Source organism: Euprymna scolopes, chromosome 33 (assembly GCF_053919585.1).
Source record: "Euprymna scolopes isolate OS-2025 chromosome 33, ASM5391958v1, whole genome shotgun sequence".
In the NCBI taxonomy this organism is placed as follows: domain Eukaryota; kingdom Metazoa; phylum Mollusca; class Cephalopoda; order Sepiida; family Sepiolidae; genus Euprymna; species Euprymna scolopes.
In genome coordinates, this window is record NC_136514.1 from 27,691,436 (window position 1) to 27,704,428 (window position 12,993).

Here is a 12,993-nt window from a genome sequence, read left to right on the forward strand (position 1 = left end):
ATGTTATATAATCAATTCTTAATGCTGCAATATTTTAAGTTATAAATTTATCATATTTTTTACTAGAATATCATGTCTTTTTCTTTTCCATATTTAAGCTTAACCATATTTCTTTTCGTGCTCGCATTTTTCTATTGTAATATATATATATATATATATATATATATATATATATATATATATATATCCGTAGTGGAATGGGGACAAAAATGGTTGGTCACATTCAATGCTGCTAAGACTAAGCTTGTTTCCTTCAATAACTACAAGAAACCTTCTCTACCACCAATAGCAAAGACCAAGAACATATTACCTGAAAGTACTTCTTTTAAACTCCTCGGCCTAACATTTATAGGGAATATGAACTGGAATAGATACATTGAGAGCATTGCCAAGGCTGCTGCAAGGAAGGTTGGCTCCCTCTACCGTGCTAGAAAACTACTTACGCCTGACAGTATCCTATACCTCTATAAGGCAACCATTCGCCCATGTATGGAGTACTGTTGTCACATCTGGGCTGGAGCATCTGCTGCTTGTCTCTCGCTCCTGGACAGGGTTCAAAAGAGAGTCGCCAACCTGATAGGTCCTGAACTGTCATCTAGGCTTCAGCCTCTGTCCCATCGACGAAATGTTGCATCCCTCTGCCTGTTCTACAAATACTTTAATGGTGAATGCTCTGACGAACTGCAAACACTTGTACCTCCGCGACGTAACTACCCCCGACAAACCCGACAAGCTACTAAGTCTCATCCCTTTACAGTAGAGATCCCTAGGTGCAAGAAAGCCTTTTACTCCAATAGTTTCTTCCCCAGAACTGCGGGTCTTTGGAACTCCCTTCCGGGATTCTGCTTTCCCAACTGCAATTATATGCAGAAGTTCAAGTGTAATGTTAACAAACATCTTTCTACTCATCTCCCTTCATAATGACCCCGCTAATTAAGTCCCTGATAATAGCCCCCTGCTTCAAAGTGGCACTGTGCCTTGTTTGGGGTGAAAATTGAATAAAAAAAAAAAAAATATATATATATATATATATATATATATATATAAAAAACATAAATGTGCTTGCTTTGTTACAAGGCTGCTATGTTTTTTTTACCGTCTTTTATCGTGTTTAATGTATTATATCTATCAAAGTGTGTGTGTGTGTGTGTGTGTGTGTGTGTGTGTGTGTGTGTGTGTGTGTGTGTGTAAGGGCAATTCTTAGCCTATATACTCAACAATTTTTTATCTACAGATTTGAAATTTGATATATAGGGTAATCAGACACATGGAAAACTTTTTAATCGGTTTTCATTTGGAAAATAAGGTTGCTAAGGGGTCAAAATTGAAAAATTGGTATTTGGGGGTGGTCATAAGATTTTTAACTGTTTGTCAACTGTTTCATGAATGCACGTGCGTGAATCTGCTTATTCTTATGCTAAGAATAAGCAGGTTCAAAAATACTTTTTAAAGATCGTGTCAAGCTGGTCTAATGATTATTGTACTTGACTCACTGTCTTTAAGTTTTGGTTTTGATCTCAGCTCAAGTATTTTTTTTTACTTACAAAAAATGAATTGTTTAGAAAAAAAAACATAATACTCGCCTGCACATGTCTCAGTTTCTGTATGAATCAAAATATATTTATGCATATTTTATGACCAGGCAACGCTGGGAGGCCTGCTAATATTATCTTATCTATAATATAAATCTCGCCTGTCTGTTTAAATGCATGTATGTATGTATGTGTGTATGTTTGTATGGCTGCCTAGATCTTCGACAGATGTGACGGATTTTCATGAGATCGGTATCATTTTGAAGCTTGACCTTTCAAACGACAAATATTAAAAAATTGTCCGAAAACATTAATTCCTTCACTCTCAACTGGGCATTTTTCTACAGGGAGGGATCACTTTTTCACCGATATTTTCGAAAGTCATTCTTTTTTTTTCGATTGTCTAGTTTTAATTTAAACCTACATCACTTCCAGTTTGGCGATGGGCGCAACAGCAAACACATCACATTTTTTTTCATATTCTTTTCCTCCTTTGCAGTATGGGTTCGAGCCTGCCTGCCCACTACCACTTTTATTTTTTTTTGCTCAACACACACCTCCAAACACTCAGGCAACGCCGGCCACCCAGGCTAGTCTATAATATAAATCTCACTTGTCTGTTTAAATTTATGTATGTATGCATGTATGTATGTTTGCATGTCTGCCTAAAACTTTTGACAGACGCAACGGATTTTCACAAGATAGGTATCATTTCTAAGCTCGCCCCTTCAGAGAAAACTATCGAAAAATTGGCTAAAAACATTAATTCATTCACCCTCAACTGGGCAGTTTTCTATAGGGAGGGTCGTTTTTTTCGCTGACATTTTTTGCACGTCATTCAACCCTCGCGACAATGACGTCGCAAAAACGGCGTTATTTCGACCGCCCGTGACGTCACAACTGCAGTAGGCACATCGGTAAGACTGTTTTTTTTTCACCTCCTTTTCCTCTGGCACGTTACTGTTTCGAGCCTGCTTACTACTATTTGTTTTTTTCCTTGGCGCTCGCAATTTTGCTTCTTTTTTTTTTTTTTTTTTTTTGCTCAACCAACACCCTCATACACACCTCAACTTTTTTTTTCCGCCTTCATGTCACGGGTTCAAGCCCGCCTACCTACTAAAACTTTTTTTTTTTTTGTTCAACACACACCTCCAAACACCCGGGCAATACCGGGTCCCCAAGCTAGTATTCTATAAAAGTGAGAATGTATGTGTGTGTGTGTGTGTGTGTGTGTGTGTGTGTGTGTGTGTGTGTGTGTGTGTGTGTGAACGCTTGATATTCGTACATTTCTATATTTTTCCGGTGAGAGTTCACTGCCACAATCGGTTACAATCAATGGAAGTTCTAAAATCTTTTCTCTCTGTTCGATTCATACTCTGCCTGCGACCACTTAACACTGCTGCGGATACGTCCACAGGGGAATATATGAGGAAAACCGGTTTGAGTTCTTAGTTGCTTAAAAAATATGGATTGGCATTTTTCCGTCAGGTGAAACGTGACTTTACATTCCAGTTATTCTGTGGGTTACTGCTGCCATTTTATAAATTTCTTCTTCTTTTTTTCCCTTTTTTCTTTCCCTTTATATTTTTTCTCTTTTTGTAGGGAGGTGGGGGTTGCGATTCGAAGGATTACTTAAACGAAACGAACTAACATTGGATTCTAGTCTTTACAAGAAGCTTTAACAGTCAGCCGCCAGCGTTCTTCAAATCTTGCACCAATTAGTCGCTTCAATATTTTATTTACTGTCTTTATACTTCTATTATGTTTGCACTGATTTCATACGTAATACTAGGGGGGGGATGACTTCCTATTTTCGGATTAGTTACTTATTCATTATTTATTTCTATACATTGCATTTCTGAGGGTTTCATTAGCACAATTACTACTACGCTACCGATATTGGACTCAGACGACATTCAAATTGGTTAACAGCGACAACAAAGAAAACAATACAAAAAAAGAAACCAAAACAAACCAACATTAAAAAAAATAAAAAAAACACGGTCTGTTTTCTGGTTTTATTTATTCATTTTTTTTTCTTTTTCATTGAAAAAAAGAAAAATAAATAAATAAAATCTAATAAACATATTTTCATTATACACGGTAAGTTTTATTTTTTTGAATTTTGTTTTTCCATTTAAAAAAAAACAAAAAAATTAGATTTAAATAAACATATTTGCATTTTACGCGGTAACTTTTTGGGGGTTTCTTTTTGTTTTCCTTTTTTCCTTTGGTATTCCTTCACGTTCGTTTTTTTATTCCTTTCAATTTTACACGTCATATATTAGCTTAACCAGGGCGGTCATGTTTGACCTAGAAAACGTGGACGTTATTTTTAACCACCTGCAAGTGTTTTTAAAGGGTTAATTTTATCCATTCTCAATTGTGTGTCTCTTTGGCATAGAAGTAACATGTCAGGTATTTTTTTTCCGCCTTAGCCTCAATGCTTCGGGTTCGAGCCTGGCCTTATACCTAAACCTTTTTTCCTCTTTTACACCTTTTTTTCCTTTTTTTTTTTTTTTTACATTTGTTCGCTGTTTTGCTTTATTTTGTTTTTTCCAATTTTTTATAACATCGTATTTTTTTATAATATTAAAACAGGGTCCCCCCTCCTACATACACACCTCCAAACACCAGGGCAACGCCGGGACCCCCCGCTAGTAATAAATAATTCTGCATTAATCAAAATAAGCTACTTATGCATATTTTACGACCGGTTAAAGCCACGTATATTTTCTAGTATATCTATAAAAGTGAGAATGCGTGTGTTAGTAAGGACACTTCTCAACCTATATACTCAACGAATTTTTAATCTACAGACTTGAAATTTGGTATATAAAGTATTTAGACATGTGTAAAACTGTTTAGTCAGTTTTCATACGGAAAAAGAGCTCCTAAGGGGCCAAAATTGAAAAATTGGTACGTGTGAGTCATCAGATTTTTATCTATGAATCGTTCACATAACAGATTACTTATGCTAAGAATAGGTAGGTTTGAAAATATTTTTGGAGGATCGTATCAAGCTGGCCTAATGGTTATCGTACTTGACTCACTATCTTTAGGTTTTGGTATTGATCTCAGCTTCGGTATTTTTTTTTTTTACTTACAAGGAATGAACTGGTTAGAAAAAATATAATACTCGCATGCACATGTCTCAGTTTCTTTCCGTTTCTTTCTTTTTTATTTCATTTTTTTTTTTAAAGAGTTTAACATTACATTTAATACCTACGGTATTTCTGTTTATAATGCATAAGAATTCTGCATTAATTAAAATATAATATTTATGCGTATTTTACGACCGGGCGGCTTGCTAATTTATTTATAAAAACAGAAGACATATTGACAAGACAAAGGTCAATGAGTATAAGTTATGACAAAGACAGATTGAAATAACTGACTCTATTTACATAATGGAACAGAATTATTGAATATAAAGCAAACTAAAAAAATATTTAACAAGAAACAAAATGATAGCAAAATAAAAAAAGAAATACTAACCAAATTATAAAGACGGACTTGAACAATGATTTATTTGTTTTTGTTTTCTATGGAAATTGCTCTAGATAAGGTATAAAGTCTATATATATATATATATATATATATATATATATATATATATATATATATATATACACACACACACACACACACACACACACACACACACACATATATATATACATTTGGATATCTATCTATCTATATCCAAAGATCTACACACACACACACACACACACACACACAATATATATATATATATATATATATATATATATATATATATATATATATATATATATATATATATATATATATATATATTTGTGTACAGAAAGTTGTTAGTTGAGACAGGTCATTGGTACCGTCGGTTTCAAGCCCGATAATAAGGCCCGTTTAAGGTATCCTTATCGAGCTCTCTTCAGCCAATATTCGACGAATATTGGCTGAAGAGAGCTCGATAAGTATACCTTAAACGGGCCTTATTATCGGGCTTGAAACCGACGGTACCAATGACCTGTCTCAACTAACAACTTTCTGTACACAAAATATAAGTACGCTCTTAAAATTTGGATTTTCCTTTTAATTGAGCACTCTGCTGGAATTCTTTTTCCAAAAAAACTAATCATATCTATATTTTTATAAAGTAATAGGGTTCGTGTGTTTCTGTCTGTGTGTACAGCTCTCCACCATCAACGAAATATAAAGGAGGTAAGAGGGTAGATCTCTCCTGGTAGAGAAACATTAGAACCCATTTTAGGATGTTTCTGTTATAGGAGACATAAGAATCTATGCCTAATTTCTTTATATACTATTCTACAAACCACCCCCATATCGAATGACTTATGCTCATTTGCATATCACATTATATTAAATCTCTTTAACTAATTACCTCGACCTTATTACATATTGGAAATACTCTAATCATTTCAACTGTACTATTTACAAAATCTATTTAACATTTAATCTATCTTCTATCTTCTATCTATCTATATCTATATCTATCTTCTTCTATCTATATATCTATAAAAACAGAGATGTGTGTGTGCCACAGACGATTTCTGATTGGTTAATCCAATAATCACATCTCCTAAAAAACAATCGTTTCTACGCTCTTACCTTTACCATAAAATATTATGGCTTTATTTATTGTCCATCTTGGAAGGGTTTAATTTTTTAATAACTTGTTATTTACAAATTAAAAAAATACGAAACTATTATACGAAACTAAACTACACGAAATACGCGCACACACGCACACACACACGTTCACTACCGTCACGTTGTTATGGCAACCAAACCCGCTGACTTCTTTTTCTCATTTCACTCGTGGTCTTAAATTCATTTCGGGTTTGTATTACTGTACACATAGATTCGAATAAGTTGCAAAAAAACAAATATATAACAAATAAATGTTATCAAAAGCAAATTTTTCGTGTTTTTATTCAATTTAACATGTTTATTCAGCTCGAAAAGCATACAGTGTTTACCGATGTATTGGAAAATTCAAGATGGCGGCCGATTCTCTCTTTAACACGGTAAGTTTGGAAAAAGGTGTAATAAATAAAAAACCGGTTAAAATACTGTTAAAAACTCGCTCAATATATGTTACCGTGACATAGGTTGACATATATTCGGCGGGGTTTTAATAGTATTTTGTATAGTTTTTTATTTATAACACCTTTTCCCAAACTTACGGTGTTAAAGAGGGTGTGAGACGCCATCTTGAATTTTCCAACACATCGGTAAACACTGTATTCTTTTCGAGCTGAATAAACATGTTAAATTGAATAAAAACACGAAAAATATATCCAGTTTTTATCGGTTTTTTACCTTCTCTGCAGAAGTACAAAAAAAAAAAACAAACAAAAAAAAAACGGAAGGTACTTTTACAGAATGTTAAACTAACCCTAACCGATGTTTTATGTTTAGTTTAGGAAAAGTCAGAAGAAATAAAAGTCATTATTGCATGAAATATACGTATTTAGTTGAAGTATTGTTTATGTCAATTCTTTCGAAGAAATTTAGCAAGAATACCTGTAAACCAGGAAATCGGTAAAATGTCATCATGGATGAATACTTGTCTATTATAATTTCTACCCTTGACAAAAACTTAGCCATAACAAAAGAGATTTATTGTTCAGATTGTTTTTGAGATTGATTTCTAAAAAGATATTTTATAAATAAAATCGACTTTAAAATTAAAGACTTAAATTACAATAATTGAATTTAAACATTCTTATTTCAATATTTGGCACATAACACCTGCAAAAATGATCACAATGTCAGGATTTCATTTTATTTCAGAATCGATGGCAAATACTAATATTTAACATTAGTTTATCATTTAAGCCGATAAAAAGCCCTTTTTTTCCGAGTCATAAAAGGATTTGGAGTTTCCTAATCAACCTTTCGGGTGCAGTTGCACGCTCTCAAAATAACTAAAGTGTTGGCTTTAAAAAAATTGGTTCATTAAAACTAAACAGGTTTAGTTTTAATAAAAAAAAAAAATTAAAAAAAAATCGCTTTGGTAATTAGATATGTCGTATGGTTATCCCTAATCGCTGAATAAAACCACTAACGAGTTGAATGATTACGACATAAAATTAAACTCGGGTTCCTGAAACGGAAACTTCGTTTGTTTTTGTTTTTTTCTTATATTTACATTGTTATTTTGTTTTCATTTTCAATCATTCGAACAGTTTTCTTTTTCAAGTAATCCAAGTTACAAAATTCCCACTGTTTACTATGCTAAAATCACAATGACTAATGTATACCTATTAACCCTTATCCTTGAGTGGCCTCTGGGCCTTGATAAGTGGTGACACCCATGTAAAAAAAAAAAAAAAATCACTCGAACAGTTTTCTTTTTATAATGTACAGTTTTAAAAGTTTAAAAACGATATAGTTTTTACTTCAGGAAAATTAATGGGTCAGTTTTTACGATGTGCCCTGTTAAAATACTGTTAAAAACTCGCTCAATATATGTTACCGTGACATAGGTTGACATATATTCGGCGGGTTTTTAATAGTATTTTGTATAGTTTTTTTTATTTATAACACCTTTTCCCAAACTTACGGTGTTAAAGAGGGTGTGAGACGCCATCTTGAATTTTCCAACACATCGGTAAACACTGTATGTTTTTCGAGCTGAATAAATATATTACATTGAATAAAAACACAAAAAAGATATCCAGTTAGGTAGAAAAGTAACTTATCTTGCCTTTGATAACATTTATTTATATATTTGTTTTTGACTATTTTTTCGAATCTATGTGTACAGTAATCTTGCCAGGATGCGGAGGAAAATGAATGAAGGGGGAGGGGAATAAAATAAAAACATTTTGGAAACAGAGTAAGTTTGAAAGAATTGCTTTGCACAGAAAGAAATTAATGAAAAAATAAAATTAAATTTCTTTTCTTTCTTGATTTTTTTTTTAGTTTTTTATGAAAAAGGAAGTCAAAATTAAGACTATAAAAAACAATTTTTATTAAGAGCGAACCTCAGTCGTCAGGTCTGTAAAAAAAAAGACGTGGAATAATAAATGTTTTCTAATACAAATTGTTTTTACTTATGTGTTCATTTGTCTCTTTGAAGTTCGTTTGTTTAATATATCGGTTTGCAATATAATTTTGTCATTCTGTCAGACTCAAATTTTAAATCTATATATCTATAAAAGTGTGTGTGTGTGTGTGTGTGTGTGTGTGTGTGTGTGTGTGTGTGTGTGTGTCTGTGTACATTTCCCTACGAAATAACTCTGTCAATTTTTAGTCTACAGACTCGAAATTTGATATACAGGGTACTGAGATTTGGAAAAATCTATGTGATCGGTTTTTAGCCAGAAATTTGGCGATTAAGGGGTCAAAGTTCAACGATTTGAGCTTTGAGAACTCTACCAAACTTCTCCGACAATTTTGGGTCTACACACTTTAAATTTTAGATATAGCTTCCGTGGACATGGATCTAACTTAATAACTTGATTTGAGCCCAAAACAATAAATTTTCAGGGGTCATAATAGGGGTCAAAGTTTAAAAATTACCCCCTTTTTTTTGCTCAGCATACACCTCCAAACACCCGGGCAACGCCGGGCACCCATGCTAGTATATATATATATATATATATATATATATATATATATATATATATATATATATATATATATACTAGCAGGGAGACCCGACCTTGCTTGGGATTGAATGAGGATCAACGAACGTTTAACACTTCCAATACTTTTATTGTCATCGAAATCTGTGAAATCACTCCATTTGTCAACCAAATCGATTGGTGCTTTCCTGCTATATTCAGGAACCCACTGTGATGCACCGGAGAGAAACTCACATGCCTCCTCGCAGTGACTTAGTCCACAATGCATTGTAGTCTACATTGCACTGTAGAGAACATACTGTTAATTTTATAAAATTATTTTTCTATATAATGGCTTGAATTAAATTGAATAAATAAAAGTCAAGTATCATACTTCAATTGTGCCTTAAACAAAAACATTCATTTCAAATATACCCCTGTTATATGAAAGGACCTACTGTTGATTTTATACGCTGGGCCTTTCTGCTTGTGTGGTAATAAAACTTCTCAAATGCACTTGTAATTTTAGGCTGTGTAAGGTGTTAACTTTGGTCAAAATCGCCTGTTCCTTCTTTCATCAGATTATTTCGATTATCGATACTTATCGACGCCATTCTGCAGCAAAACATATCTAAGAACACTGCCAGGTACATAAAGTACCATTCTGTGTAATTTCATAAAAATCGGCTCAGCTATTTTCGAATCCATAGGGAACGAACTCACACACAACCCACACATACGCCCTCCCCACACACACAGATACACACACACAGACAAAGTTCCTTTTACATAAAAGTAGAGATATATATGTATATATTTTTTAATTTTTTTTCATTACATTTTCACCCCAAACAAGGCAAATTGCCACTTTGGTGTAGGGGGCTACTATCAGGGGCAACAACCACTGGTGTACTATGTAGGGATTTGGGCAGCAAGATGTCGGTTCACATTACACTTTAACTTCTGCACGTCAGTACAGTTGGGGAAGCAGGAACCTGGAATGGAATTCCAAAGTCTAGTGGTTCTGGGGAAGAAATTATTGGAGTAGAAAGATCTTTTACATCTAGGGATCTCTACAGTGTGGGGGTGGGATCTAGCAGCCTGTCGGGTTTGTCGAGGGTGCTCACGTCGTGGGGGCACAAGTGATTGCAGTTCGTCAGAGCATTCACCACTAAAATACTTGTAGAAAAGGCAGAGGGATGCAACATTTCATCGATGGGACAGAGGCTGAAGCTTAGATGCCAGTTCAGGGCCTATCAGGTTTGCGACTCTCTTTTGAACCTTGTCAAGGAGCGAGAGACTAGTAGCAGATGCACCAGCACAAATGTGACAGCAATACTCCATACATGGGCGAATGGTTGCCTTATAGAGGTACAGGATACTTTTGGGTGTTAGTAGTTGTCTAGCACGGTAGAGAGAGCCCACCTTTCTTGCAGCGGCCCTGGCAATGCCTCCAATGTAATTGTTCCAACTCATGTTTCCTGTGAACGTTAGGCCAAGGAGTTTGAAAGATGTACTCTCAGATAAAGAGTCGCTGGCCATTGCTATAGGTGGTAGAGAGGGTTTCTTGTAATTATTGAATGACACTAATTTAGTCTTGGCAGCATTGAACGTGACCAACCATTTTTGTCCCCATTCCACTACAGATTGGAGGTCTTCCTTTAGTGTTTCTGCCATTTCTTTAGAAATGTGTTCATTCGTCTTCCTGTCGTGCCTGCCATAGAGTGTAGTGTCATCAGCATATATACCCATCTCAGAGGCAATTTTGTCGGGGAGGTCATTTATGAATATCAGGAACAATAGAGGTCCAAAGATAGAACCCTGGGGCACTCCCGCATTTATATCATATTGTTTAGATGTACGACCGTCGAGGACAACCTGGATTTTTCTCTTATCTAAGAAGGATTTAATTATGTTAAGTATTCTACCAGTGATACCGTATGATCTAATTTTCCTGAGGAGATCCTCATGCCATACCCTGTCAAAAGCCTTAGATATATCTAGAGCTACCGCTCTGCCCTCACCCGCTTTTTCCAGTGTATAGTATATACGTATATATAACATCCTTAGGAATATATTTATTGTTTCTATTTACTTGCCTCCCCACGAGGACAAAATTAGACACAACTTCGCATATTTGTGCTCTTTCCAAAACATACATGACAGATTGCAGAATCTCTGGATTGCAATTTAACTCTCTTATTTAATTCCGCAAGCTGGCAGACCTCGAAACGTCAAACCTCAAACTTTGCAAGAATTGAAGGAAAACATCAGGAACAAAAGTTAATAAGGAAGGGGGTTAAATCACAATCCACAGATTCTGCAATCGGTTATGAATAATGTTTTGGAAAGAGCACAAATATACAATGTTGAAAATAGGCAACATTTAAAAGACATTATTTTTCATTAATAAAGATTGTTTGAATTTTGCATCTTTTTTTTTTTAATTTTCCAATATCTTAGTCAGATTTTGTTAAAATTACAGAAAGATATCATCAAAAATAAAGAATCTATTTAAGTTCTAAACCCCTTTTTGGACACCCTGTAAATGAAAACGAAATTACAAAGTAAATTAATTTATTACCGTAAATATGTAAAACTCTTGTTCAGGGAATATATTCAACAATCTGCTTATGTTATGCTAAAACCGACGGTTATACAAACAATGTTTGTGTATAGAGGTTCCTTGAGACATGTAGTTTACTTTAAGTGCCGTACCACTTGATGTAAGAAGGTAAAAAAAAACTAGTTCAAGGTAAAAACAAAAAAAAAACTACTTCAAGGTAAAAAAAAAAAGAAAAAAAACAACGATAAGTGTTAGACAGATTAAAACCCAGAAAATAGCATTTCTTTCCCCTTTGTCAGAAACAGCATTCGCAGAATGTGAGGACAAAAGAAAGGAAGCGAGAGTTACGAGGTAATCCAAGGTTCACTTTCTACTTTTAGCTGTGTTAAATGATGTATATATGGAAATGCAATATTTAATAAGTGTAGATTTAAAAGAAAAAAAAGGCTAAAATAAAGCACTTAGTTGGATTTTTATAAAAGTCTTCTACAATTTCTCGCTTGGAAAACAGTAATCCTTTCCTCTTTATGAAAAACATCTCTAATGGTATTAAATAGCTGATCGGAGTGTTTATGTACTATATGTATATATGACGTGTATATAACGCGTGTATGAACGAGTCTTTTTACTGCTGACTTGTCGATTTATTGTATTGTTTTATGTATTTCGTGTGATCGTCTCTAGTTATGTGTATATCTATAACAGTCTATTTTTTGTGTATGCGTGCGTGTTCACATATAACAACAATAAAAGAACGGATACAATTTTATGGGGTGTACATCAATAGGGAAACATACCTTCCATCTGGTTGATCTTGCATTTACAGATCTTTGAAAAAAAAAAAAAACTCTGCAATATGAAGACTCTTACAATGAAAGTCTTACTTGTATTTACAGCCTTTATTTTCCGATTCTTCCCCATTGAAAAGGGCACGCTGGTTTTCAGTTCTACATCTTAATTATTGATCCATCATCCCTTCTTGGAATCTCACGATTCGTTGATCGTTTTTCTCTACCTCCGATTGCAAACTCCTCATTACAGACTGACTTAACTAACTTCCTAAGTGTAAATCTAAAATTCATTATGCCATCACTCATGTAACCAAAGAACTAAAACTGATCGCCTATCGTTTTCCCCAAATCTATTTGTTATTATTTTCTTTGTCTGTTAAATTCCTAAACTGCCTTGTAACATTCTTAGTGAGAACATAACTATTAGAATGACATTTCATCCATCCAATTACATTCCTGGAAACTATTTAATATAAACATTTTTATTCTTTTAAAACATAACTTTTCACATCGATAACATT